The sequence below is a fragment of the Diabrotica virgifera genome, chromosome 7 (genome assembly GCF_917563875.1).
Source record: "Diabrotica virgifera virgifera chromosome 7, PGI_DIABVI_V3a".
NCBI classification, from domain to species: Eukaryota; Metazoa; Arthropoda; class Insecta; order Coleoptera; family Chrysomelidae; genus Diabrotica; species Diabrotica virgifera.
The window spans coordinates 21,158,738-21,185,681 of record NC_065449.1 but is presented as its reverse complement, the minus strand read 5'-3'; positions in this window follow the sequence as shown (position 1 = coordinate 21,185,681).

Below are 26,944 nucleotides of genomic sequence, written 5' to 3'. Positions count from 1 at the left end.
CAATGACGAAATGGTGGATTATGTATTTCAACAATAACTAGTTTATTGGATACAAACGGAGCTCGATGTACCAATGAAATAGTCATCAGGTGTTTCGTATTATAATGCAACGGATTTTTGTTTTTGGAATTCATAAAATAACAATTCAGAATAATTAAGGAACTAGTGTAGAACTAATAAATGACAACCTTTTACAAGAATTTTGTCCAAAATATTTAATTTGTCAAAAAATTCAAGTATTCGTTTGAAACGATGCAGAACTTGTGTACAGGATGGAGGTCACGTAGCTGCTTTGGTTTTATTGAATATTATGCAGTTACATAAATTTTAGTGAAATAATATTTTAATCTAACGTTTAACCGAAAAAAATAAGTATCAATTTAATTAATAAATACGAATAATAAATAATTAATTAAAAATGTATACCATTTTTATTCAGTTGCAATGCGAAGGCAAAACAATCTTACTTTTCAATCAGAATACGGAGCGCAGCCCAGTCCTCTGAATCGCGATTTTCGGCTCTTATTGGAGCCTCATCGGAAAGAACGTAGGCACTGTTCTTCATACCCCAATTGACTAGCGTCGAGAGTCTTTCCCACCCATCGCAACCGAAGTGAAGGTATTAGGTGACTAGCGTCATCTGGCAATTGAAAGATGAAGTTAGTTTTCAATCCTAATAGCAAAATTAATAATATTGAAAATATTAAAAATATTACTAAAAGATTTTTAAATTGAAAACTTATTGGTACATTTCCCTGGTGACACCTCCAAGGCTTCTACAATTTGCAAGCCAAATGGATGCTGCAGTGAAGACAAAGGGAAGGAATTCTACACTATGCAATTCACATCCCCCGTCTGCAGCTCGGTAAAGTTCCAACGGAAAATGCACCTGGTTACTCTACGGAGTAATACGACTATAAAATAAAAATGTATATGGTTTGTTCAACAGTAAATGGTTTGAATTCAATTAGTGCGGTCGTAAATATTATTAAATTTATCTGACCTGGCCCATTGTTAAGACCCACCCGGAGCGATAAGCCACCGAGGTAGACAGAGTTGGTCTTTTTGCAATTAACACTGACTAGACGGTACTCCCATAATAAAGCCTAAAATAAATTTTACCTGAAACCGGGCCTTTTATACTATTATCGGTTAATCCGGGCTGTTTATAGTGGTAACTAATTGAACTTAACCATTTACTGTTTAACATACCATACCATTTTTATTCAGTTGCAATGCGAAGGCAAAACAATCTTACTTTTCAATCAGAATACGGAGCGCAGTCCAGTCCTCTGAATCGCGATTTTCGGCTCTTATTGGAGCCTCATCGGAGGCACTGTTCTTTCCGTTCTTTCTTAACCGAAAAAATAAGTTATATCTATAGCCGCTATAGCTAGTAGTTCCATTTTATTGCTAATGCATTTTAGACAAGACGAAAACGGCAGTTTCGTTGGAAAAAATATTCCTATGAGATTTTTTTGCATAATCACATTCGTGAAACATCCAAAAAGTCGCCCAAGTGAAAAGTGGTCCAAATTTTTTTAACAATATTTTTTAATCAAATTGCAAAAATCAATATTTTCGGCCAGGACAATTTTTTTTTAGGTTTTTTAAACCATTCTAGACAAAAAAGGTATGTTATAATTTTTCTTTAAATTTGATCGTTTTAGTGTTATAAGCAATTTAAAATTGAAAAAGAACGATAAATGGCAATTTTCAAGGCTTAATAACTCGGTTAAAATTATTATTATAAAAGTCAAAAAGTGACTAAATCAAAGTTTAAAGCCCCCCCTACAAATTTTTGTCATTATTTTATTACTAAGCTGTTATTTTAAGTAATAATAATGTGCACCATGCACGTATTAGGCTGCCGTCAATGGTGAGTGCGAGAGAGATGCCATTCCGCCAGCTCAATGCTGCATCTTACTCGCACTCACATTTACAGCCGCGTCAATACGATCTTACAGCTCATTGTTAATAATTAAAAATAACAGCTTAGTAACAAATAAATGACACAAATTTCTTCAGGATCATGTAAGGGGGCTTTAAACTTTGATTTAGTCACTTTCTCACTTTCATAATAATAATTTTTAACAGAGTTATTAGTTATTAGTCTGTCTTAAAAGTCTTAAAAATAACCATTTTCGCGTTTTTCAAATTTTAAATTGCTTGTAACACGAAAACGATCAAATTTAAAGAAAAATTACAAGAGACCTTTTTTATCCAGAATGGTCCAAGAAAAATGGTCCTAAAAAAATTTGTCCGGACCAAAAATATTGATTTTTGCAATTTGTTTAAAAAAATTTGGACCACTACTTCTTGAACATTATTCTGGGGTGTCTCACGAATGTGACTATGTGAAAAAATCTCATGGGAATATTTTTTTCGCCGAACGAACCCGCCGTTTTCCCCTTGTCTACATATTTAATGTTTTTCTAGTTATCAGTGTAATAAATATCATTATCTAATTTCACATTTTTAAATTTCTAATTTATTATTTTTAAAGCTTTATATAATCACACATTTGCAAACAAATAAGCTGTATATCTAAACTTGTTAAAATGTTGTTAAAACATTATTTTTTTGGAAATAAGTAATATGTTTATTTAAAAACGACTGAATCATTTTTAAAAATGGTCGACCATTCTGCCGTCAAAAAAATGAATGAACATCCTTATATGGCCAGTCAACAGTTAATTTTGTTTAGAAAAATGCATAATAATAAAATAACTATCCAATTTAAAGAGTGAATGTGTCTGTTGATTACATAATTCCAGTTGTCTATTTTTAGAGATGGGACACTCACACAGAAACTGGTTTGGTCGGAGTCAAGTGGTAATTTGCAGAGGAAGAGCCATAATTATCAAACTTTACGACACTTTAGTTTGTTGGTTTCGGTTCCTACACGGAGAGAAGTGTCTATGTTGGACAAGATTTTAGACGATTGTATGTAAAAACTTTTTACATACAAGGATGGACTGTTTTTGAGATGAAGGGCAAAGTCTCTATAGACAACAAATTGTTTTAGACCAGGGGTTTACAACAGGCGGCCCGCGGGCCACATGCGACCCGCGAGGCATACTTTTGCGGCTCGCGAGAGTATGTATTTACCAAACTAAGATAATAGACTTTTTTAGAGAAAACAGAATACATCAACTCTTTTTATGACACATAGTTTCAGACATTAAAGACTGTTTTCATTATTAAATAAGAAATAAATAATTTTAAAAGGAATATAATGATTTGTTTTGTTAAGGTACTAGTACTCTTTAGAAGACCAAAAATAAGCATTTTTTCAAGATTTTTTTTCTCAGAATCTTTATTAGAAATGAACATAAAACGTTTTACATATTAATATCTAACTCTTGGAGAATACAAAAAATATATATTTTTTCATTTATGCACGTACACTAATATCATATTATACTTTTTTTGGGAATTTCTGTACCTGTCCTTGGGAAAAAGTACTGTAGCAATCGTTATGAAAATTTGCATGAGCATTTATTATAAAAAGAAGGACACGTAAAACAATTTTCATAAAAAAATATTAAAAATTAAATAATTTATGCGCGATCCACTGGTACTGTGAAAATAAAAACATAGCTCCACTGCTGCAGTGATTGGGACTAACCGAGATCCTGAAACATAAAATTTTAAAGTGATTATTGAAATATCAGTTATTTTCTATATTCTATACCACCAACTAGGATCTTTGAAAAATATTAAAATTTGGAAAAATGACGAAGGGTTGAATTTTTTTTTAAATTAGCTAAAACATTTTCAGTTTCAAGAACCGCCAAATTGACATTTTTTATCCAATCAAAAAACTTCTAGTTAATGGTATAGAAAATAACTTATATTTCGAAAATAACTTCGAAATTTTATGTTTCAGGATCTCTATTAGTCCCAAATACTGCAGCAGTGGAGCTATATTTTTATTTTCACGGTGCCAGTAGATGGCGCATAAATCGTTTAATTTTCAATATTTTTTTATGAAAATTGTTTTACGTATACTTCTTTTTATAATAAATGCTCCTGCAAATTTTCATAACGATTGCTACGGTACTTTTTCTTTTAGAAATTCCAAAAAAGTATATGAATTGCGTACTTTTACACTAGGATAGCCCCTTAATCTCAGGATTGGGATCTCTGAAATAAAAAATCGTACGGCATTTGAAAAAGGAAGGTGCCTTACGTGACAATTTACCACCGTTAGTGAAAAATTCCGCAAAAAAAGATTTTACGGAAATTTGAAAAATTCTTGTGAAAAAATTGCCCTTTTTTCTTCAGTTTTCCATGATTAAAAAATATTTATTTTTAATTTTTTGGTCAAACTGTGGTAAATTGTCACGTAAGAAACCTTCCCTTTTCAAATGCAGTATGATTTTTTTGTTTCAGATATCCCAATCCGGTGATTAACTGTTCGCCATCATTTTTCGAGGCCTCGACTTTTGCGCCATCTGCAATATTAGTGTACGTGCATAAATGAAAAAATATATATATTTTTTTTAATTTCTAAGAGTTAGATATTAATATGTAAAAAGTTTTACGTTCAGTTCTAATGAAGGTTCTGAAAAAAAAATTCTTGAAAAAAATGATTATTTTTGGTCTTCTAAAGTGTACTAGTACCTTAACTAACGCAAACCTAATAGCCTATTATTAAAGTGCGGCCCGCGCCCAGACCAAAAGTTTCTAGTTTGGCCCTCAATACCTTGTAAGTTGGAAACCTCTGGTTTAGGCCAATTGGTAATTTAAACAATAGCCAAGAAGAACGAAAAGATAATCTAAAGACAAAAACAGAAGAAAAAGAAAAATGTGAAAATGTAAAATTTGAGAACATCGACAAGTTTACACAGTAGAAATTCCTGCTGAAAATAAAAACAGTCACACAAAAAATCAAGTTAAAAATTTCAATACTGGCAAAATGTCACGCGAAATACGAAACCGCAAGAAATATATTACATTTGAGTCCATCAGTGGTGTCATGGTGCCGGAACGCCGTTCCGGCACTGGTTAAGAAAAGAAAAAAATAAATAGAGAATTTAGGTTTTTTAAATAAAACACGGATTATAGAAAACGCAAATGCATATACATACATTTTAAAATAATATGTAGACGTAACTTGTATTAAAAAAACATAGAGTAATATTTTACTTCTAAAAAAGTGCGTTCCGGCACTGCTAATTTTGCCATGACACCACTGGAGTCCATGGTTCTTCACCCGCGCGTCATTAATACCTGGCGAGATAAAACTATACTTAACTTACTATACTAAACTTTTTATCTAACATCCTTGTCTTCCACGCATGAAGTTATAGGCAAACCAGCTATCGCCGGTTATTAAGTAAAGACACATATTTTAGTTTTATGAACGCTCTAGCTCTAGACTCAATACATCGAAAAAGAATAGGTACAAAAAAGACGCCAGAGGACGTTATTTATATTACACAAACAGTTGTTTTCACAACTAATTTTATATTGGAGTTTAACATTTTATGGTAAGTGCATCTTATTTTTCCAATAATTTACATACAAAATGAACCCCATTCACACCAAAAGAATGGTTTGGTTTAAGTGTCCGCAAAAGTGAAAGAAATGATAAAAAGCAAATATTTTATTGAATTTTTTAGATTATGCCTGGAAAAACTCCTACCTCACAAGCACAAGAACTCGTTTTAAATTTAATCGAGTACTTTGACTTACAAAAAAGGAATGCGGGACCGTTGGAACCTTTGTCATCTATGTATGTTCATTGTCAAATTTATAATATAATCCGTGATCGAAGCAGTACCCACTTTCTGTTACTGTTGCGTGAAGTAAATTTCCTTATTTGGTATGCTTTAAATGATGACGGACGGATAAAGAACTATGGACTCAACTGTACTATACAACTTTACATGACTTGATATTTGTTCTAGGGATATCTTGAACAGCGTCAGAGATATAGAGAATCCCTGTAGGAGTCTTTTGTGGTCTTAAATTCATTTGAGTACTTAATGCCGGTTTTAACTCTTAACGTGTTGTTGTTGTATAGGTTTTTTACGGCTTCTATTAACCTCTGTGTTATCCCGATTGCCTTCATCGTTTTTCATTGTTGTTTTGTCGGAACCGTGTCAAACGCATTATGGTATGCTCAGTTTGTGTCAAAATGTATAGAATATTTCACAAGTAGTCAAAAGTGTTAAAAAAAATCTCTTTCATTGAAGATTTTTCAGATAAACTGTTCTAATTAGATTACCTTGTTTAATAACAAAAACCTTGGGTTAAATCCATGAAGCACATTGATTGCAAAATATTAATAAAATAATAAAGCTTTTAGACTGAAACCCTTGTTGGTAAGAAAACGAAGAAAAATAAGTTACTTTCAGACAATTTTTTTAAAGACACTCTTAGTGATTTTCCTATAATTACGGAGTATGTTCATTTCGTGAAACCCATTATTAAAACGAACATTCCACGTAGGTTGAGTCAGAGAGAGACTGGTTTATAAATTATAGTAACCGCATTTTTTAGAATTTCAAGTAAACACTCGCCTGGAGATCATTTTTTGTCGGATATTCCGTAGGTAGGATAAACTCTGCTTTGTTTATTGGGCTCTTTGAAGTATCTGGTAGCGATAATTTTAAGGTAGAAAGGAAGGTAGACCGTTATTAAAATTATGAAGGTCTTTTCGGTGGGCGTAGGATATTGCAGCAAAATAAGATAAGGAAATTGCATATAAATAAGTCATATACGATGCTACGATGTGTAAAGCGCGTGATACACACGCAATCTTTAAGTACGCGGGTTTAAAGATCGCGGACTTACTCGGCTCGCCATCGGTGATACACGGCAGACTTAAAGTACGCGGTTTTAAAGATCGCGGTCACCGTCGGTAGCAAAAAATTTAGAAACTGTCCTCGTGGTTAAATTTTTTATTTTCTGTGTACCTAATTTTGCTGAAATCTTATGTTTTTAGTAGAGTTTGATTATTTTTTTGATCAGGTTTTGTTAAATAGAAGAATAATTTGATTTTTTATAAGTGTGGTAAGCTGTCAAAATCATGATGTGAAGTATAGCACTTGTTTTTAATCTATTTTAATTTAATACAAGGTAGGCATAAACAAACAAAATATCATAGATAAGATGGTAATATTTTCATCAGGAGGATAAAACAGCCTATAAATAATTAGGTTTACTCAAAAACAAATAATCAAAATAATTTAGTATAGCTTAAAATAGTGTTTTACGGTTTTCTCAAAACTTATAAAATGTAACTTGTCTCATGATGGCTCGAGGCTTGTAACATGATGGCTCGAGGCTCGTGGCTGTGATACACGTACGGGTTACGATTAAGATTTCTAACTTGTTGGATCGACGGCGTACTTACTCGGCGGACTTAAAGTACGCGTACTTGCGGTGATACACGCACGAAAAAGGTCGCAAGCGATAAGTTCGCGTACTTACTCGCGTGTATATAATCCGTTTAAGGCTTTGTACACATGCGGGCGCTTAACGCCGCGTTTGACCTGTTTAACGCGCGCTTGCTTGTGTACGATACTATTTGTTCCTCGGTAACTTGAAACGCAACGTAAAAGGGGTGATACACACGCGAGTAAGTACGCGAACTTATGGCTCGACGACCTTTATCGCGCGTGTATCACAGCAAGTACGCGTACTTTAAGTCCGCCGAGTAAGTAAGCCGTCGATCCAACAAGTTTGAAATCTTACTCGTAACCCGTACGTGTATCACTGCCACGAGCCGCGAGCCTCGAGCCATCATGTTATTGCGTTTAAAGTTACATTTATATTTTCACTAATTAAGCAAATTGCCTAGAAATATTCAATCGTTTATTGTTGAAAGGAGACAAGTTAATTTTAAGCGCGTAATACACACGCAAACTTTAAGTACGGGGGTTTAAAGATCGCGGACTTACTCGGCTCGCCGTCGGTGATACACGGCAGACTTAAAATACGCGGTTTTAAAGATCGCGGTCGCCGTCGGTGGTTTGTGCTATTTAGGAATTTTATCGTATTATATACTTCGTATCGTATCCTATCGTGTTATATATTTTTAATACTAATAAAAAAAGACGAAATCGAAAAGTGTTGGTAACAAACAAAATAGGTATCATAGATAAAAGGGTAATATTTTCATCAGGAGGATAAAACAGCCTATAAATAATTAGGTTACTCAAAACCAAATAATCAAAAATAATTTAGTATAGCTTAAAATAGTGTTTTACGGTTTTCTCAAAACTTATAAAATGTAACTTGTCTCCTTTCAACAATAAACGATGGAATTATTTCTAGGCAATTTGCTTAATTAGTGAAAATATAAGTGTATTTTAAACGCAATAACATGATGGCTCCTCGAGGCTCGCGGCTCGTGGCAGTGATACACGTACGGGTTACGAGTAAGATTTCAAACTTGTTGGATCGATGGCGTACTTACTCGACGCACTTAAAGTACGCGTGCTTGCAGTGATACACGTGCGAAAAAGGTCGTCGAGCCATAAGTTCGCGTACTTACTCGCGTGTGTATCACCATAAGTTTTGAGAAAACCGTAAAACACTATTTTAAGTTATACTAAATTATTTTTGATTATTTGTTTTTAAGTAAACCTAATTATTTATAGGCTGTTTTATCCTCCTGATGAAAATATTACCCTCTTATCTATGATATTTTGTTTGTTACCCACACTTTTCGATTTCGTCTTTTTTTATTAGTATTAAAAATATATAACACGATAGGATACGATACGAGGTATATACATAATACGATAAAATTCCTAAATAGCACAAACCACCGACAGCGACCGCGATCTTTAAATCCGCGTACTTTAAGTCTGCCGTGTATCACGGACTGCGAGCCGAGTAAGTCCGCGATCTTTAAACCCGCGTACTTAAAGTTTGCGTGTGTATCACGCGCTTTAGGGTTTATCAGGTAAAACGCGGAGAAAGCGAACGCATTATGTACAAAGCCTTGAACAATAGTTCTATCGCCTTTCGCCACGTCCTTACGAAACCTTTTCCACAATTGAGGGGGTCAGACGTAAAAGGGTTTAAGTGCAGTTTTGATAGTTCTGAGATAATCAGCTTCAAAGTTATTTAAGTTTTATTAATTCTAGGAGTCATTAAACTAAAATATGTCTAGTGTACATTGTTCTATCTTCTTCTTAAAGTGCCTATCCGTTCCGGATGTTGGCGATCATCATGGCTATCTTGACTTTGTTTACCGCAGCGCGGAACAGTTCAGTGGTAGTGGTGTTATACCACTTTCGTAAATTTTGCAGCCAGGAAATGCGTCTTCTTCCCGGTCCTCTTTTACCGTTTACCTTCCCTTGGAGAATCAGTTGGAGAAGGCCGTAACGTTCTTGATTTCTCATTACATGTCCTAGATATTCTAATTTTTTTGTTTTGATGGTTATGAGAATTTCACACTCTTTCCCCATTCTACGCACGACTTCCACATTAGTAATTCGGTCAACCCAGGATATACGTAAGATGCGCCTATAACACCACATTTCGAAAGCTTCGAGCCGATTCATAGATGCAACAGTTAGTGTCCACGCTTCCATTCCGTAGAATATGTAGCTTTTCAACAGACGGTGTTTTGTTTTTAATGATATGTCTCTACTGTTGAAGATGGGTCTCATTCTATTCATTCTAACGTATGCTGCTTTCGCTTTTATTATTCGCTGTTTAATTTCTGTCGAATGGTCCCATTGGATATTTAAATTTGTACCCAGATATGTATATTGCCCAACTCTTTCGATATTCTGTTGGTTGACCGTAAGTTGAGCGTTTAATATTGGTTTTTTACTAATTGTCATAAATTTGGTCTTCTTTAAGTTAATAGCTAGTCCATATCTGTTGCTGACTTCTGTTATACGATTTGTTAATATCTGTAAATCATTCAGATTATCGGCGAAAACTATGGTGTCATCTGCATATCTAATGTTATTCAACCATTCACCATTTATTCATACTCCCTTCGCACAACCGTCTAAAGCTTCCTTAAATATCAATTCAGAGTAAATATTGAATAGTAGTGGAGATAAAATACAGCCCTGTCGTACTCCTCGTTCTATTGCAATTTTATCAGTTAACTGGTCTTCTATTTTGATTTTTGCCGTTTGATTGTAATAAATGTTTCTGATAATTCTTAGATCTTTGTTGTCAATTCCAATTTCTTGCATTAGAGTTAATAATTTGTCATGTTTTACTCTGCCAAATGCTTTCTGGTAATCTATAAAGCATACGTATATATCACAATTTACATCCCTGCATCTCTGAAATGGCACTTGCACAGCAAAAAGGGCCTCCCGTGTTCCCAGAGCATCACGAAATCCGAATTGTGTTCTTGTTAGTTGTTCCTTGAACTTTGTATATATTCATTTGTGAATGACCTTTAGAATAGAGCTAACAAGAACTGCACAACTTGCCACACACGAATTCGCCGGTTATCACTATTTAAACAGATTCTGGTCTCGTCTGAAAAAAGCACAAAATTCCAAAACTGTTGGGGGAGCTGTATGTGTTCTTGCGCCCACTGGAGGCGGTCCAAAACATGTCTAGATTGTAGCCGAGGAACTCTTATTGGTCGACGACTCCTCAAACCTTAGTCTAAAATTCTTCTTATTGTAGCCAACGATAGTCTGACTCCTATAGCATGCCTGAATTTTCTTTGGAGGTCTGGTACAGACATAGAAGAATTTGTACAGATGGAAATTCTGATATACCTATTCTGTCGATCATTGGTAACTCGGGGTCTACCAGACCGAGCTTTATTCCGTATCGAATTTGTCTCCAGGAACCTATTCCATATCCGTGAGACATCACTCTGAGAAACACCCGCTCTTTCCGCCACGAACCGCTGTAAATGGCCTTCTTCAACTAAATCGATAACTCTTATACGGTCCATCTCAGAAATTAAAGTACGATTCATTTTTAATCACGTTTTCAAAAATTTCACCAGAATAAATTTTTCAAATGTTTACACCTTGGCAAAACCAGGTCAATTAAATGGGTAATCATATAAAATAAAAAACCAAAAATGGTATATTTTTTTATAAAAAAAGGCCCATTAAATATGTTATAAAGATACGGATTTATAAAAGCGTAAACATCGTGAATACGAGGGGTGATGCATAACTTTTGAAACTATGTGTATTTTTACAGAATACTAAAAATAGTTTTGTGGTAAAATGATTCAAGCGCACGTAAACCCGTTTATTTACTTGCTTTTACAGAATACTAAAAATAGTTTGTGGTAAAGTGTGCGTGAAATAACAATGTATTTTAAATGAGATTTACTTTTTCGCACTGTGTTTGGCACACTTTCATATAATCAAATATCCTTAACTTTCGCGTTGTCATGGTGATGACATTGGAGTAATCAATTAGAACAAAAGTTTTGACAGTTTTGTGGTTTGAAAGAAGTTAGAATTTTTAAATGTCAAAGTTCTAAAAATGGTAGCATAGAAATGAATTCCAGTGACGAAGAGTTACAGTTTTTTTATTTGTTTATCGTAGATAAAATATTGTATGAAACTGTGCGTGAAGTAGTTTTTGCGAACTTACGTGATGTATAGCACTCGCCCCGCTGTCGCTCGTGCTCTAAACATCGCGTGCGTTCGCAAAAAGCATACATCACGAATTGTTTCATAAATAACTATTGTGGAAGTATTGAAAAAGTTTTCAGTGTTTTATTGTTAGATAAAATGAACTTCCACCAAGTTTCAAACGGAATGTACGGAAGATTTAAATTACCCAAAATATATAATAAAGCGTACCATAATCCACGTAAAGAGCTCAGATCTTCTGGAGATATTATAATACATAATACATATAGAGATATAATACTGAATGTCTGTTGATATTCTTCAGAATTCTCCAAAGAGAACAATATGTTCAAAATATCTTAGGAATTTCAAGCTCTACTCTGTACGTGTATAATACGTATACCCCTTCTGGTATACATCGGGGTCGAAGTGTCAAAGGCAATAATTTCTTTAGTTCTGCCTTAAAATTAATGTAAAAAACCCGTTTTAAGTGTCAGTAAAATCACAGTTAAATTCGAAACTTGGAATTAAAACATATGTGTGCACAGCCACACATGTTTTAATTTTTCTAACGAACCGTTAAGAAGATCACGCTCCTCTATTAATATCGTTCCGTGGTTAATAATGTGGAATTTAAAAATAAACAACTTCATGCACTTATGATTTTTATGGTTGTTTGCACTACCGTGCATTGCTAGATACTTCAAGCACACCAGAAAAAGGTCATTAGGAATTAAAGAAGCTTTTGGGGAAAACGTTTTTAAAAAGTACTTAATTGATTGATACAAGAGCGTAAACTTGGTATTTTTTTTCAAGAATGGAACCATCAGATGAGAGCGGAAATTACAAGAAAATAAAGGCACACCATAGATTTTATATTTTCTATTCTACAACATTCTGCAAATAATAATAAAACTTAATTAATTTTATATCGTGATTTACCCCTAATTAGCTCATTTATATTGCATTTATACTCCGTTTGAACATTATTATCGATAGCATATTTTTATTGCACAGCTGATAATCACCAATATAATGTCATAAAGCAGTTAATAAACGCAATCTCATAAAGCGTTTTCTTTCATCATAGCTTTATGTCATCATCTGAAAGATCTAGTCTCATGGATGATTGTATACAGTGAGCACGTAAAGGTCGGAATAAATTCATTTTTTCGTGAAACAGGTCGAAATCCCGAAACAGGTCGATTTTTATTTTTAAATTATGATTTTTTGGCGTCATCTATCTTTATTTTGACGTCAACTATTTGCGCGCGATGGCGTTAACGATTATTTTTTTAAATGCGTGACTCACTGTAAAATCGATATACAGTAAGCACCACGCTAGTAGACACACGGGTACTTGATTTCTAGGGGTGGGCTAGAAATTACGCGGATTATTGAGATGCAGTTCTAAACTGAATGGGTATTCGGGAAGGACCATTTGCCATAAACATATTGAACCAACGATGTAAAGATGTAAATGTGACCAAATAGGGGGGTCACTAATGAAGGGGCCAAAATAAGAAATATTGGGAATAACAATACCAGCTAAGATTCAATGAAGAAGATCTGTTATACTCCTAATACAAAATTGCATCCCTCGGTAGACCGCAAGATATAGCGGAAACGAGACTGTAGACCGCATACTATAGTGGCACCCAAAATTATTGGTTAAAGAATATGCGAGTATGTATTGATTTTAAAAGTGAAAATAGCCATTAAGACTGACTGCCAACCTCCGTACGGAGACGAGAAAGAAAAAAAGAACAAATAAAAATCGACCACAAAGAATAATGTTTTTAAATAAAAATCAACATTTTCATCCGCAAATACCGTAGAGAAATATTAAAAGATTCCAGAAAACATTTTCCGCTCTATCGATTCCTGGGGTTCACCCAAAGTTGAAAGAATACATTATTTTACAAATTTCACTTCAATCGGTTTGGTTAGAAAGAATTTTCAGCAAAAATACTGAAATAATGGACTAAATGTGACAGAAATGGTGCAAATTTTATATTAATCTTTTTGGTAGTCTTTTGGTTCAGAGAAATAAGGAAAAAATATCTTGTTGGTGACACAACCCCCTCCAGGCCGAAACTAAATTTTTTGAGTAGTATGGACATCTATAATAATAACCTATATGTTTCCTGCAGCCGATTTGGATGATATACATAGTTATAAACAAATGAAGATCAAAAAACGGTAAATTTTCTCTTTTTTCGCCTATTACCAAAAAGTTAAGCATTTTAAACAAATTTGGGAGTAAGAAACTCATACATTGTATAAAAAACTTCAATATGGCGTTCGCTGAATATGTCTATCCTTATTGGTTACTTAGAAAATTGCAAAATAAATCATAAATTTTTAGTTTTTATAAATATTCATAACTTATGTAAAAATCAACTTATACCCTTCTTATTACACGGAATGCTGAGACTTCTGGTGCTTAAATCATGCCCTAAATTTCAAAGCACTTGGTCAAATAGTTTAAAAGTTATTTTTCTACAACCACTATTCAAAGTGCACTTTTCTGCACGGTTTTATGTTAGCAAACTTGATATTTTCTCACAGTATAAGATATTTGACATTAGTGTGCAGAAAAGTGACGTTTCTGTGCCGCAAAGTGACGTTTCTGTGCCGCAAAGTTCTTTTCTGCACAGTTGACTACCTCATTCTGAGTAACGTTATATTCTGTTTATATCCGTGGACTACCGCATTCTGAGTAACGTTATATTCTGTTTACATCCGTGGTTAAACTTTAGACAAATATATAACATATAAGACAATTATTATATTTAACTATAGCATAGAAACTAAATTATGGATGTTACAACTGTTTTATTTTACAATTTTATTCTTATTAAACATTTTATAATTATCAAATAACCAATAAGGATTTAGCAACCTGTGCAAGAGACGTCGAATGAAGTAGGTTTTGTGTGAATCCGTGACTGTATAAATATAATGTCAATAATGTGTAATAATTGTTTAAATTTAAACAAATTAAGGCAGTGCATTAATTTTTTAACTGATTTCTGTGCAATTTATTTAGGTATAAGGAATTTAAATTGATTAGTAGGTATTAATTAAATACAGTTTAAAATTTATCACATAGGTACCTATTATAATTAATCGTCGTTTGGAAATTGTGATTTTTATTTTTAAGAAAAACTGTGCTTGTAGAAAAAGTATAGTGTGAAACACGTGCATAAAGGTAATTTCTCACTCGTTTGAATTGCGGCACTCGCTTGCGCTCGTACCGCAACTTTTCAAACTCGTGAGAAATTAGTACCTTTCTGCACTTGTTGCACAATATACTATTACTTTGTTTATCCCAAACACTACGTTTTGCAACACTACAAGTCAGAAAATTATGAAGTTACAGTAATACTTTGGATAGTTTATGAAAGAAGAAAATTTACACTATTAATTTAATAAAAAAAAATGACAAAAAACAATTCTAAATATTGCAAAATTATTTTGCAAGAACATGTGAATTAAAAAAAGGGGGGGCTAACTTCGTCCCTGATTGTCCTAAGATAATTGTTTTTCTTTCTAAATGTGTATAAAAATTCAGTATTTCTAAATATGAAAAAATTATTTTTCTACGGGTAACTATTAAAAAGTTATTCTAATTGTTTATAAGTAAGCAAAAAATCGACATGTTTTTGCAAAATAATTTTACACTGTTCAAAATTACTTTTTGTCATTTTTTGAAGTTATACTTCTTTACGATCGAGGGTGAAATTTATACTTGCCTGGCGCATGCGAAGACAGACAGTATGTAGTTCGTTGCTAATCTTTCAAATTATGTATGTATCAGCGCAAATAAGTCATTAAAAGAATATATTAGTGTTTTTAGTAAATGTATTATTTATTATAATTTTTGTGTCTTTGGATTTGTCTTCCTCGGGAATAAAATATTTTATAATAATAGTAAGTATATTTACTTTAAATTTTAAAGTATTTTCATACCTCACTAAACTTGGTCTATTGAATTTGTCAGTATGTATGAGAAATCTTGTAAGCTGTCAAAGCAAAGGGAGTTTGGCTCGGTGGTAGCGCGTTCGACCGGAGATCGAGAGGTCCCTGGTTCAATTCCGTGTGTTATATAACTTTTTTTATTTTTAGTATTGTTTTAGTAAAAATTTTTGGAAAGTAGTAAGTAAAAATTAGTTTAATCTTTAAATACAAATAACCTGTTGAAAGTATACTTATTTCGTTGAAATCATATAATATAAGTATAACTTCTTACGTGCGTACAAAGTACACACACATTCTTTTATTTTTTAATTAAGTTAATAGTATACATGTTCTTCTTTCATAAACTGTCCGAAGTATTAATGTAACCTCATAATTTTCTGACTTTAGTGTTGCAAAAAAAATTAATTTGGGTTAAACAAATTAAATAACTTTTAAACTATTTGACCAATTGCTTTGAAATTTAAAATATAATTTAAGCACAAGAAGTCTCAGCATTCCGGGTAATAAGAAGGTCCTAACTTAATTTTTACATAAGTTATGAACATTTATAAAATCTCAAAATTTATTACTTATCTTGCAATTTTCTAAGCAACAAATAACGATAGACATATTCAGCGAACGCCATATTAAAGTTTTTTATATGATTTATGAGTTTCTTATTCTAAAATTTCTTCAGAATGCTTCACTTTTTAGTAATAGATGAAAAAAGTGAAAATTTACCGTTTTTTGATTTTCATTTGTTTATAACTATGTATATCATCAAAATCGGCTGCAGGAAACATATAGGTTATTATTATAGATGTCCATACTACTCAAAAAATTTGGTTTCGACCTGGAGGGGATGTGTCACGAGAAAAATCTTATTTCTCTGGACTATTTATGCTGCTTTGTTTAAGCTTTAAGCAAACACGTTCCGAACGACATCATAAATTTTGTCCAAGTGTCGCATTATGACACCTATTACACGAAATTTATTTAAAACAAGACCAATTTATCGTCTCCGCCCGCCCATCCCGATGCTTCCCAAAGGCATCAAAACGTGTCCCAGAACAAGCCTCGACCCCCAATAAAATCATTACCTCCCGTGGAATGCTGAAAGCTTATTAAGGGTTAACCGTCGCGAGCAATATAAATTTTACTCTCTCAGTATCTACAAGGAGAAAATCTTAATGACATTTGCGACACAGTAAATGTCAACTGTAATTTATGTGACGATTAACTTCTTAATCGGCTTTTGCTTTACTTACACTTCCGCTCATTTAATTGTGTAGAAACTTCCTAATCTGACCGAATCCAAAAATATGACCATCATCACGAATTCGGAATGTGTTTTGTATGCTACGAAAAGACCTTTGTCGTCTAAAATCTTTGAAATTATTTTACGTCTTTGTCGCAACAGAGAGTTGGTCTAAGAATAAGTATACAGGGTTGGTCTGAAAAACAAGAAGGAATATTTTTTGTGAACGGTGAAGTCATAATCGTCAATGAAAATTTCCTACCCAAAATTACCTTTTTCTTTTCCCTCCACAAATTCTCCTTAGATTTTTTAATTCCCTTCTTATTATATTTCTATATTCTTGCCCTCTTTTCATCACATCTCTATTGAAGTCACGTCCAACTGAACATCTTCCATCTCTCCATTACATATATTACCAGTTCTTGTCTATTTACTACCACATACTCCAAGTTTTTACTGTTTACTTCTCATTGTTTGTGTGACCTCCGCCAGCCTTTGTTTCTCCTTCAGTTCCTTTTTTAGTATCAGAATCAAACGATTTCTATTAAATAGGTACATATTAGCATATTTATAGTATAAGTAGACAAGTAACATTTGGAACGTATAAAGAAGATGTAGCGATATTCTTCTTCTTAGAATTCTGTCTCCCTAAAGAGGTTGGCAATCATAATGGCTGTACTTACTTGTCTATTTACTACCACATACTCCAAGTTTTTACTGTTTACTTCTCATTGTTTGTGTGACCTCCGCCAGCCTTTGTTTCTCCTTTAGGTAGTTCCTTTTTTAGTATCAGAATCAAACGATTTCTATTAAATAGATACATATTAGCATATTTATAGTATAAGTAGACAAGTAACATTTGGAACGTATAAAGAAGATGTAGCGATATTCTTCTTTTTAGAATTCTGTCTACCTAAAGAGGTTGGCAATCATAATGGCTGTTTTTACTTTTAAAACCGATACTTCAATACTCACAGATCTTTTAACCAAGAATTTTGTATTGGACCTACAGATCTTCTTGCTTGAATCTTTTCTTCTTCTTCTTCGGCTTTTTCCCATCATGAGGTTGTCTTTGTCGTTTTCGTCCTCCACAGCACTATATTCTCTCAGTCATCTTCTCTGAGTTCTATATCTGTCATAGCATTTCCTATGTTCGTTTTCCATCTTGTAGCAGGTGTTTCTCTCTGTTTTCTTCCCGGCGGGTTCCAGTCCAATATTTTTTCGGTCACCTGTGCTCTGGCATTATTTTGTACATGTCACATGCCCGTACCACCGCAGGTTTTTCAACCTTTTCTTATTGAGCATTCTACTTCCATTCTGTTCCATTCTACTTGCATCCTGTTCCATATTTCCTCTGTTCCAATTTTATACTCTCTGATGATTAGAAGTCGTCTCATAAAATCCAGTTCAACTGTTATTATTTTATTTCGTATTGATTTGTCATTGGCCATGCTTCCGCTCCATTTAGTAGGATTCATCACTATGCTCTGAAAGATCCTTTTTTTTTTTGTTTTCTTTGGTGTTGTTCCATATAACTCCATAAAGTGTGTTCGTGGCTTGTTTTCCTCGTGTCATTTTAATTTCTATATCTTTCTATATCAGAAATACCATAACGCCATAACCTATAATGTCACTCAATGTTGATATCTCCGATAAAATCCAAAAAAAAACTTTGACGCCAAAATTCTATAGTCACAGGTTTTGTAGCAAAATTTTATAGTTTCATAAAAATATTTTAAAAATATATTTTAAAAATATTTTGTTGCCAGACTTTTGACGACCCTGTATATAGAGAGTGTGTCAAGTTAAAAATATGCTCAGGTAAACGCATGTGTGGGATGCATAGCACCAGACGAATTGTAGCCAACAACTTTTTTATTTTATTTGTATAATAAAATTATACATCAATAAAAATTTTTATTGAAATCTTAACGAGGATAAAAAGAAATTAATTGTCGAATAGAGGTAACTGATAAAACTACTTACTATAAAACATGTTGACAAATGGGTCATATAAAAATCTATAAACGTCCGGAAATAGAAGATGAACTAAGAAGAATGAAGTCATGTGATTGCCATGGTTCTTCCAATCAAATAGAAATCGATCGAAATATACGACATACATACTATACAATTGTGTATTATACAGTGCTAGTCAAAAGTCCGTACCCCCCCTCGTATCTTTTGATCGGTTATACCTATAATAGTGAAATTTGGAGGGAGGAAATAAACGGAGGTAAGCTTCTTAACTAGTTATGACAGGTGACGTAATAGTGACAGATGACGTTACAGAGCCACTGTGACCGATAATTTTAAATGGGACTTTATGGCAAGTGATACCTCATTTGAAAGGTATTCAAAATACCTATTCAGTTATACTAATTTTTTTGGGTTTATGTTGATTTTGATTTTGGTGAAAAAATTAAATAAATATAATATTGTACTTTCGCATTTAATTAATAAAAATTCAAATGTCCGCCTATGAGTTTTTTTGTCAAAAAGATGACGTTTTTCAATTCTCTAGTAGTTTTTACGTCAACGTCAACCTTTTTGACAAGTAATCATAGGCGGAATTTTGAATTTTTTTAATTAAATGCGAAACTACAATTTTTTATTTATTCCATTTATTCATCAAAATTAGCTTAAACTCAAACAAAATTAGTATGACTGAATAGGTATTTTCATTAGCTTTCAAACGAGGTATCACTTGCCATAAGGTCCCATTTAAAATTATCTGTCACAGTGGCGCTGTAAAGTCATCTGTCACTGTTACGTCACCTGTCATGACTAGTTAAGAAGCTTACCTCCGTTTATTTCCTCCCTCCAAATTTCACTATTATAGCTATAACCGTTCAAAAGATACGAGGGGGGGTACGGACTTTTGACTAGCACTGTATATACATATACAGTGCGCTGGAATATGTGTTAGCCCCCCTCTCCCCCAGAGAAACTTATTTATTTTTAGCACATAAGCAAAACGCTCGGACAGGTCGATTTTTAAAATAATCATAGTATATTATAGCATCGATGTTTCGAACTTTACGCGAAACATCTTCAGGTGGCAGTCACAACTTTGATTTGATCAAATAGGAAAGTACATCATGTGACACCTCATTTAAAAGCTTTTAAAATACTGATTACAAAAATGTATAATACTTGGGCAAAATTTCAATCAAATGTTTTTTAAATGTATTCTTGTTTTTTTTTTGTATCCTGAGAAAACCAATAAGAATTTTTGAAAAATTTAAACGCAGAATGAAAGATTACATTATTACCGAGGGCAAAAAGTCTCTAAAAACCTCTATAATGTTTATTTTATAAGTTACAGGGGTGAAAACGAACAGAAAATGTAGTATGCTTTTTAATTTCAAATATATCATTCAAAAAAGACTTTTTGTTTATTCTAAGGGACTTTTGGCCCTCGGTAATAGTGTAATCGTTCATTCTGCGTTTAAAATTTTCAAATAGACTCAGTAGTTTTCTCAGGATTCGAAAAAAATTAATGCATTTAAAAAGCATTTGACCGAAATTTTGCGCAAGTATTATACATTTTTGTAATCAGTATTTTAAAAGCTTTTAAGTGAGGTGTCACATGATGTACTTTCCCATTAAAAAAAAACAAAGTTATTTCTGCCATCTGAAGATGGATAGCGTAAAGTTCGAAACATTGATGCTATAATGTACTATGATTATTTTAAAAATCGAAAAAATGAAAGAAAATATTATGTATTCTAGTCATCAAAGATTCGATCTATAAAAGCGAGAAAAACAAACTAAATTTTGATGAGAATGTTAACTTTTGAGCCCCAAAAAGATGCAAAAAGTTTGCCACTCCTACCACCGGGTGTCCCCTTGAATGAAACCCCCCTCGTAGAGATGGGAAGAGGGCGGTAGACGTCGATTTACCAAGAATCTGTCCGCCGTAGGAAAAAATATTTCAAACAAGAGATATACAGTCACAATCAATGAATAGTTTACACCCTCATTTTTATATTGTAATACTTTAAAATCGCAGTGTCGTACAGATTTACTGAATGTAGAGGTTTACTGAATGATTTACTTGCTTGTCAATAATTTTAGTGCATATTGAAAAATAAAATAAGAAGTTATTAAAAGCGTCCAAATGCGTTTATATCACGCGCAAAACCAAAAGTAATTGCCAAACTCAATAATTTTAACTGAATTTTATTTAAAAAAATGCCTTTCTATACTTTGCGTTTTGTTAAATTTAGTAAAATAGATTTATTTTATTTTGATTTTTTAATTTTAATCAACCTATTCTGGGCCCGCCACTGGTAACGTCATTTTGACGTAAAAGGTGCGTTTAAACGAGGTAAAAATTCAAAAAAAAAAAGCCACTGGATATTAAAGGGTGTAAACTATTCAGTGATTGTGACTGTACCTGAGATAATTTTGAACAAAAATGTTTATAGCATTGTTTGGTTATTTTCACGTTTTAATCGATGTGTAAACATATCTTTTTATTTTATACACATAATAATTATAAATTAAACTTCCACTTTTCAACCTTTTTGGCATAAAATATGAATTGAATATGAAATAAATGCATTAATATTTCTATAAATGATATATTGATTATATGAACGAAATTTTAATTTTGTATACGATACTCAATACTGCAACAAACCCAATTTGCATACTGAAATAATTTAAAATGAATTAAAAATCGCCATGCAATATCAAAAACAATAAATACAGCCCGAAATAAGTGTATAGTTACCGCTAATTTGCTGCATTAGCATAACAATCGGCCTAGATTGTCTACGCTAGCATTGCAGATTTGTTAAATAATGAATCCACTAATAGAAAACTGTTTAAACACAATATTAGTCATCTTGAAAAAGACCGCCAAAGACGTCCAAGGAAAAAATGGAACGACAATTTAGGGGCAGAAGGCAGAATAAAAGATACTGTTGAAGAAAAACAGGCAGTACTGCCTATATACAAGACAAAGAAGAAGAAGATATCGAGGGTATACCAGCAGGACGCACTAAGTCAATTTTTTTAGTTATTCAACTATTAATGCAGTCGTATATAAAAAGGTATGCTCTATATACTGCAAAAACACACTAAGTCGTACTTATTATAATAACAGATAAAAATTTAATACTAAGTCAGTTTGACTGTTTCATTTACTAGCAGAATGCATTAAGTACTCTCAATGCAGTCTGCTTGTACTATTTTTGCGAAAACCGAACATACAACACTGCATTAAAGTTGAACATTCTGATTCTACAATCTGTATACCTATCGACGGCGACGTTAGGTTTAAATCAAAAGGTTAATGTACGAAAAAGGGAAACCTTTTACCTAATTAAAGGCCCATAAATGTGACAACTCATAGATCAAGCCGTGCTAATCAACTGTTTTTGAATATTGAAAATTTTACAAAATTGTACTCTACGACGATTAAAATTAGTTGTGCCAAAAAGAATGAGTTAATGCAGTTATGCGAGAAGAAGGTAATACCAGAAGCCGGAAGTATTTCACAGGTGGTACGAAGATTTGCCGTTTGATGAAAAAATTTCTTAATGTTCTGCCGGAACCTGATGTCTATGATTCAGATTAGATCATTTAGCACTAAAATCACCGGAGTAAATAGATTTTAAATACAGCACCTAAAGACTTGCAATTGTTTGCATTGTGTTCAGAATGATGTCGGGAAAAAGTCTACAATAGAAAAATGGGTGGAAATGTATAATTGCATTTTAAACTGCAGAAAATGTATCCAAAAGTGCATAGACATGTCAAGATAATTAAGGGCCAGATTTTGTCACTCGGGAGCTTTTGGGGTCGCTGAATACGAATTCGCCATCAGCACCGACCCTCTGAGTACCTAGGGCACAGTTTCACTGCTAAGGCACATCATCTTCTGGAGTTTAGAGGGTTTTCGGCATTAAATTGATGCAAACAGATTACTCAGGGAGTCTTTGGGTGTGCTGAAGACAAATACACCTTCAGAACGGACACCTGGTATCTAGGATCACGCCATCTTCGAAGTTTTAAGGGATTTTGGCACTGGGTGCATGCAAATAGATTACTAGGCGGTTTTTGGGATCACTTAGTACGAATACGCCATCAGAAACGAACCCGAACAACCTGGTCCCAAGGTCACTGCTAAGGCATGTTACCTTATAGAGTTTGGAGGGTGTTTGTGCATCGGGGTCGGTTCTGATGTCGTATTCTTATTCAGCGGCCCCAAAAACCCTCGAGTAATCTGTTTGCATCAATTTGCCGAAAACCCACGAAACGCCAGATCATGTGCCTTAGCAGTGAACCTGGGCACCTGGTGCTCCGGTGGCCGGTTCTGATGGCGTCAGCGACCAAAAAACCATCAAGTGACACAATCTGGTCCCCAATACCCTTATTTGGATATGTTTATGCACCTTTGGATGCATTCTTTGCAGTTTTAAAATGCAAGTATGCATTTCCATCCATTTTTCTATTATAGATTTTTTTTCTGACATCATATTGAAGACAATTCAAAAAGTTACAAGTTTCTATGTGCAGTACAGTGGAACCTGGATAAGTCGGCCCCCGATAACCCGGAAGTCCGGCTAACTCGGACCGATTTTCATCAGACAAACATTTCAACAATAAAAATGTATGTATTATGTTAAAAACATTTTATCTGTAGCCGCTTCTGGAATGTCTTAAAAATATCGAGTTTCATTGATAAAACTTGGCTTTGACCATAATATAATATTTGAGAGATAATGGGTATTTGTGTATTGTAATTTGAACTATACGGTAAAGATGACTCATGGCACACGGCGGCAGCAGATTATCCATTATCGGGCTATCGCAAACAACAGGCACCTTTTATTCCTTTATTTATTTTCAACTGTCTTTTAAAAAATTATTTTTAGAACAATGGTCTTTTAAAGTTTAAACAATGAAAGAGCCACTGTTCTTAAATAACATAACATCCTTCCGATGGCAGACGAAATTGACACAGCCGAAACTGACTGAGTTTTCTTTTACCTAGAAATGAACAATACTCTTTCTATACTGTCTATACTATACTCTATACCAGCGATACTCAAAGTGTGTTCCGCGGAACCCTAGGGTTCCGCGATGCCGCTGTAGGGGTTCCGCGAGAATTTAGAATAAAATTCAAAACACCTCTCTCTGTTCGACTTTTCTGACGCGGTATAGCACTATTCACGAGGCGTGGTCGAACCACAGGTCGAACTTAGTTGCCTCCTGTTGCCTCATACAATTTTACTAGCCTGTCACCGCCGATACACGACTTAGTGTGACCAAAGAATACCCCAACCAACTTGGTTCTTTGGTGACTTAGTCCTTAGTCAGTACTGTCAGTAGTCAGTCGAAAATTAGGATTCGAAGCGATGAGTACCTACCTGCTAGAAAAAAGTCTTTATTTTCCTACTGCTGTATTCTGATCGTATCAGTTTAGTACTTTTTTTGTTTGTGTTCGTACGTTATTTTGTGGTTTTTAATAAAGAAGAATGGAACGTTGGCTTAAAGGCGTTAAACGTGATGCAACAACATCTTCTACTGAAGCCGAATGTTCGAAAGCAGTACGCGCGGGGTATACAGCAATTACCGGTCAAGACGATTATGCAACGACGTCAAGTTCCACGGTTTCAAAGGCGAAAAATAGGAAGTATGATGACACAGTTTCGGATTTGTTGATTCCAATGGCTCACCTATCCTATAAAAAACAATTATTGGAAAGTCAAAAAACTATAATGCATGTAACCAAAACTTTCAATGAAAACGCCACAGAGGCATCATATTTAGTTAAATATCGCATTGCACAAGCAGGTGAAGCGCCCAATATCGCTGAGAATTTAATAAAACCATGTGTGTTAGACATAACAAAATGTATGCTCGATGAAAAATCTGCACAGCATCTTTCTTCTGTACCGCTATCGAACGATACTGTTTCACGGCGTATTCATGATCAGGCCAGCTATGTCAAACAAGAACTACCTAGTTACACGTCTACAAAAAACACGATTCGCCTTGCAAATAGATGAGTCTACTGATGTCGCTGGTCTGGCTATCTTGCTGGTTATCGTGAGATATCCATATGAAAGTTATTTTGATGAAGACATGCTTATGTGTTCACCGCTGCCCACAAACACAACCGGAAAGGACATTTTTAATAAAATAGTTATGTTTTTTGAGGAAAATAATCTCAGTTGGAACGATTGCATTGACATTTGTACAGATGGGGCCAAGGCGATGACAGGTACAACAGCAGGATTAGTGTTACGAATAAAAAATAAAGCTCCTAATTATAGCTCCAGCCATTATATCCTTCATAGACAAGCACTTGCGATAAAGCAAATGCCGTCAAATCTAAAATTAGTTATGGATGAAGCAGTAAAAAGAATTAATTTTATCAAATCACTACCATATTCCCGATTGTTCTCATTATTGTGTGAAGATTATGGCAGCAAATATTAAACACTGCTGTTCCATACAGAAGTGCGATGCTGTCTCGGGGTAAAACTTTAAGGCTATTTGAACTTAAAGCCGAGTTACAAATGTTTCTTTCAGATACTTATTTCAATTTGAAAGACCGTTTGTATGATAAAACTTGGTTCTTCCGACCGTCTTTTATGGCGGATATCTTTCAAAAACTGAACGATTTAAATTTATCATTGCAAGGTAAACAGACAACAGTGTTCCAGGCCTGTAACAAAATAACTGCGTTCAAAAGAAAATTAGATTTTTTAATTATTTGCGTCAGAAAGAGAAAAATAGAAAGCTTTTCATCACTCAGTTTGTTAGCGATACGGACTTAGAAATGTTCCAAGATGATGTATTTGAAGAATTGGTCAAATATCTCACTCCCATGCGTGCATCTTTTGATGTATTTTCCCGAAGAAGAGAACACAAAAATGAAACTGAATTCATGGATTCATAAACCCAACTTACAAAAGCCCGAAAATATGTCAAACGAAATATACGAATCTCTTTTAGAAATATCATCAGACACATTTATGGAGTCATTGTTTAAAACGACGCCCCTCAAAGATTTTTGGTGCAGAATCCGTGACGAATATCCAATGATTGCCAAAATGGCTCTGAATATTCTTCTCCCCTTCCCAACAACATATTTATGCGAAACAGGATTCTCAACATATTATGCAGCCACGAAAACAAAATACCGCAATAGACTGGACGCCGAACCTGATATGAGACTTCAAATTAATGTCATCTATCAAACCTGATATCAACCAATTGATGAAAAATAAAAAAGAGTTTCATACCTCCCATTAGTTAGATTTTTTTATTGTTATGTAAGTAAGTAATAAGTAACTGTTACATTGGAATTTGATTATGCTTATTAATAAAAAATACACTTTTAAAAACTAATGTTTAATTGTAGGGTTCCGTTAAGTATTTTGCTTTCCAAAAGGGTTCCGTCACCAAAAAAGATTGAGAACCGCTGCTCTATACAATTATACAACTATAATAGGTAAGTTAGATATGTGTACTGTGCATATATATTTCATGTTATTTTAATTATAACGGACTTTATCTATAAGGATACCGTATTTTATTAATTTTTACAATGCTCTCCGGCTAACCCGGATTTTCGATAACCCGGATCGGCCGCGGTCCCGATTAATCCGAGTTATCGAGGTTCCACTTTAAAAATCCTAAATGCCCTGGTCTAGACAAAGAAGACTAATTAATCATCTACATATTTGCTTTTTGTGTTTTTTTTTTGTATCTAATAATTAAATTTCTGAACATTTCTATTCTCCTTTTTTATTTTTATTTTTCAAAAGGATTTTTTTAATGCCGAAATTCTAGTTGTCTAAGATTATAGGATAAAACATTAATGGTAAAAGTGATACAACTAAAATTAATATTAAATTGGGATTACTTAGTTGTGTGTCTACTTGTGTAAAATAGTAACATTATGAACTAGCAGAATGAACTAAGTCATTTCATTATTTATTAAAAAAATAATTACTATAATTAACCAAAAACAATAACTGTTGTAATATACCACATTCTTTAAAATACCATTACTATGTCTATACAAGTAATAGAATTAAACTAAAAGTAATAGTTTTTGTGTAATTTTGATTTATATTTAAAAATTTTACTAAAACTTGATTTTCTCAAAGTGCAAATTGCTCGTATACCCTCGATATTGTCTAGTTTT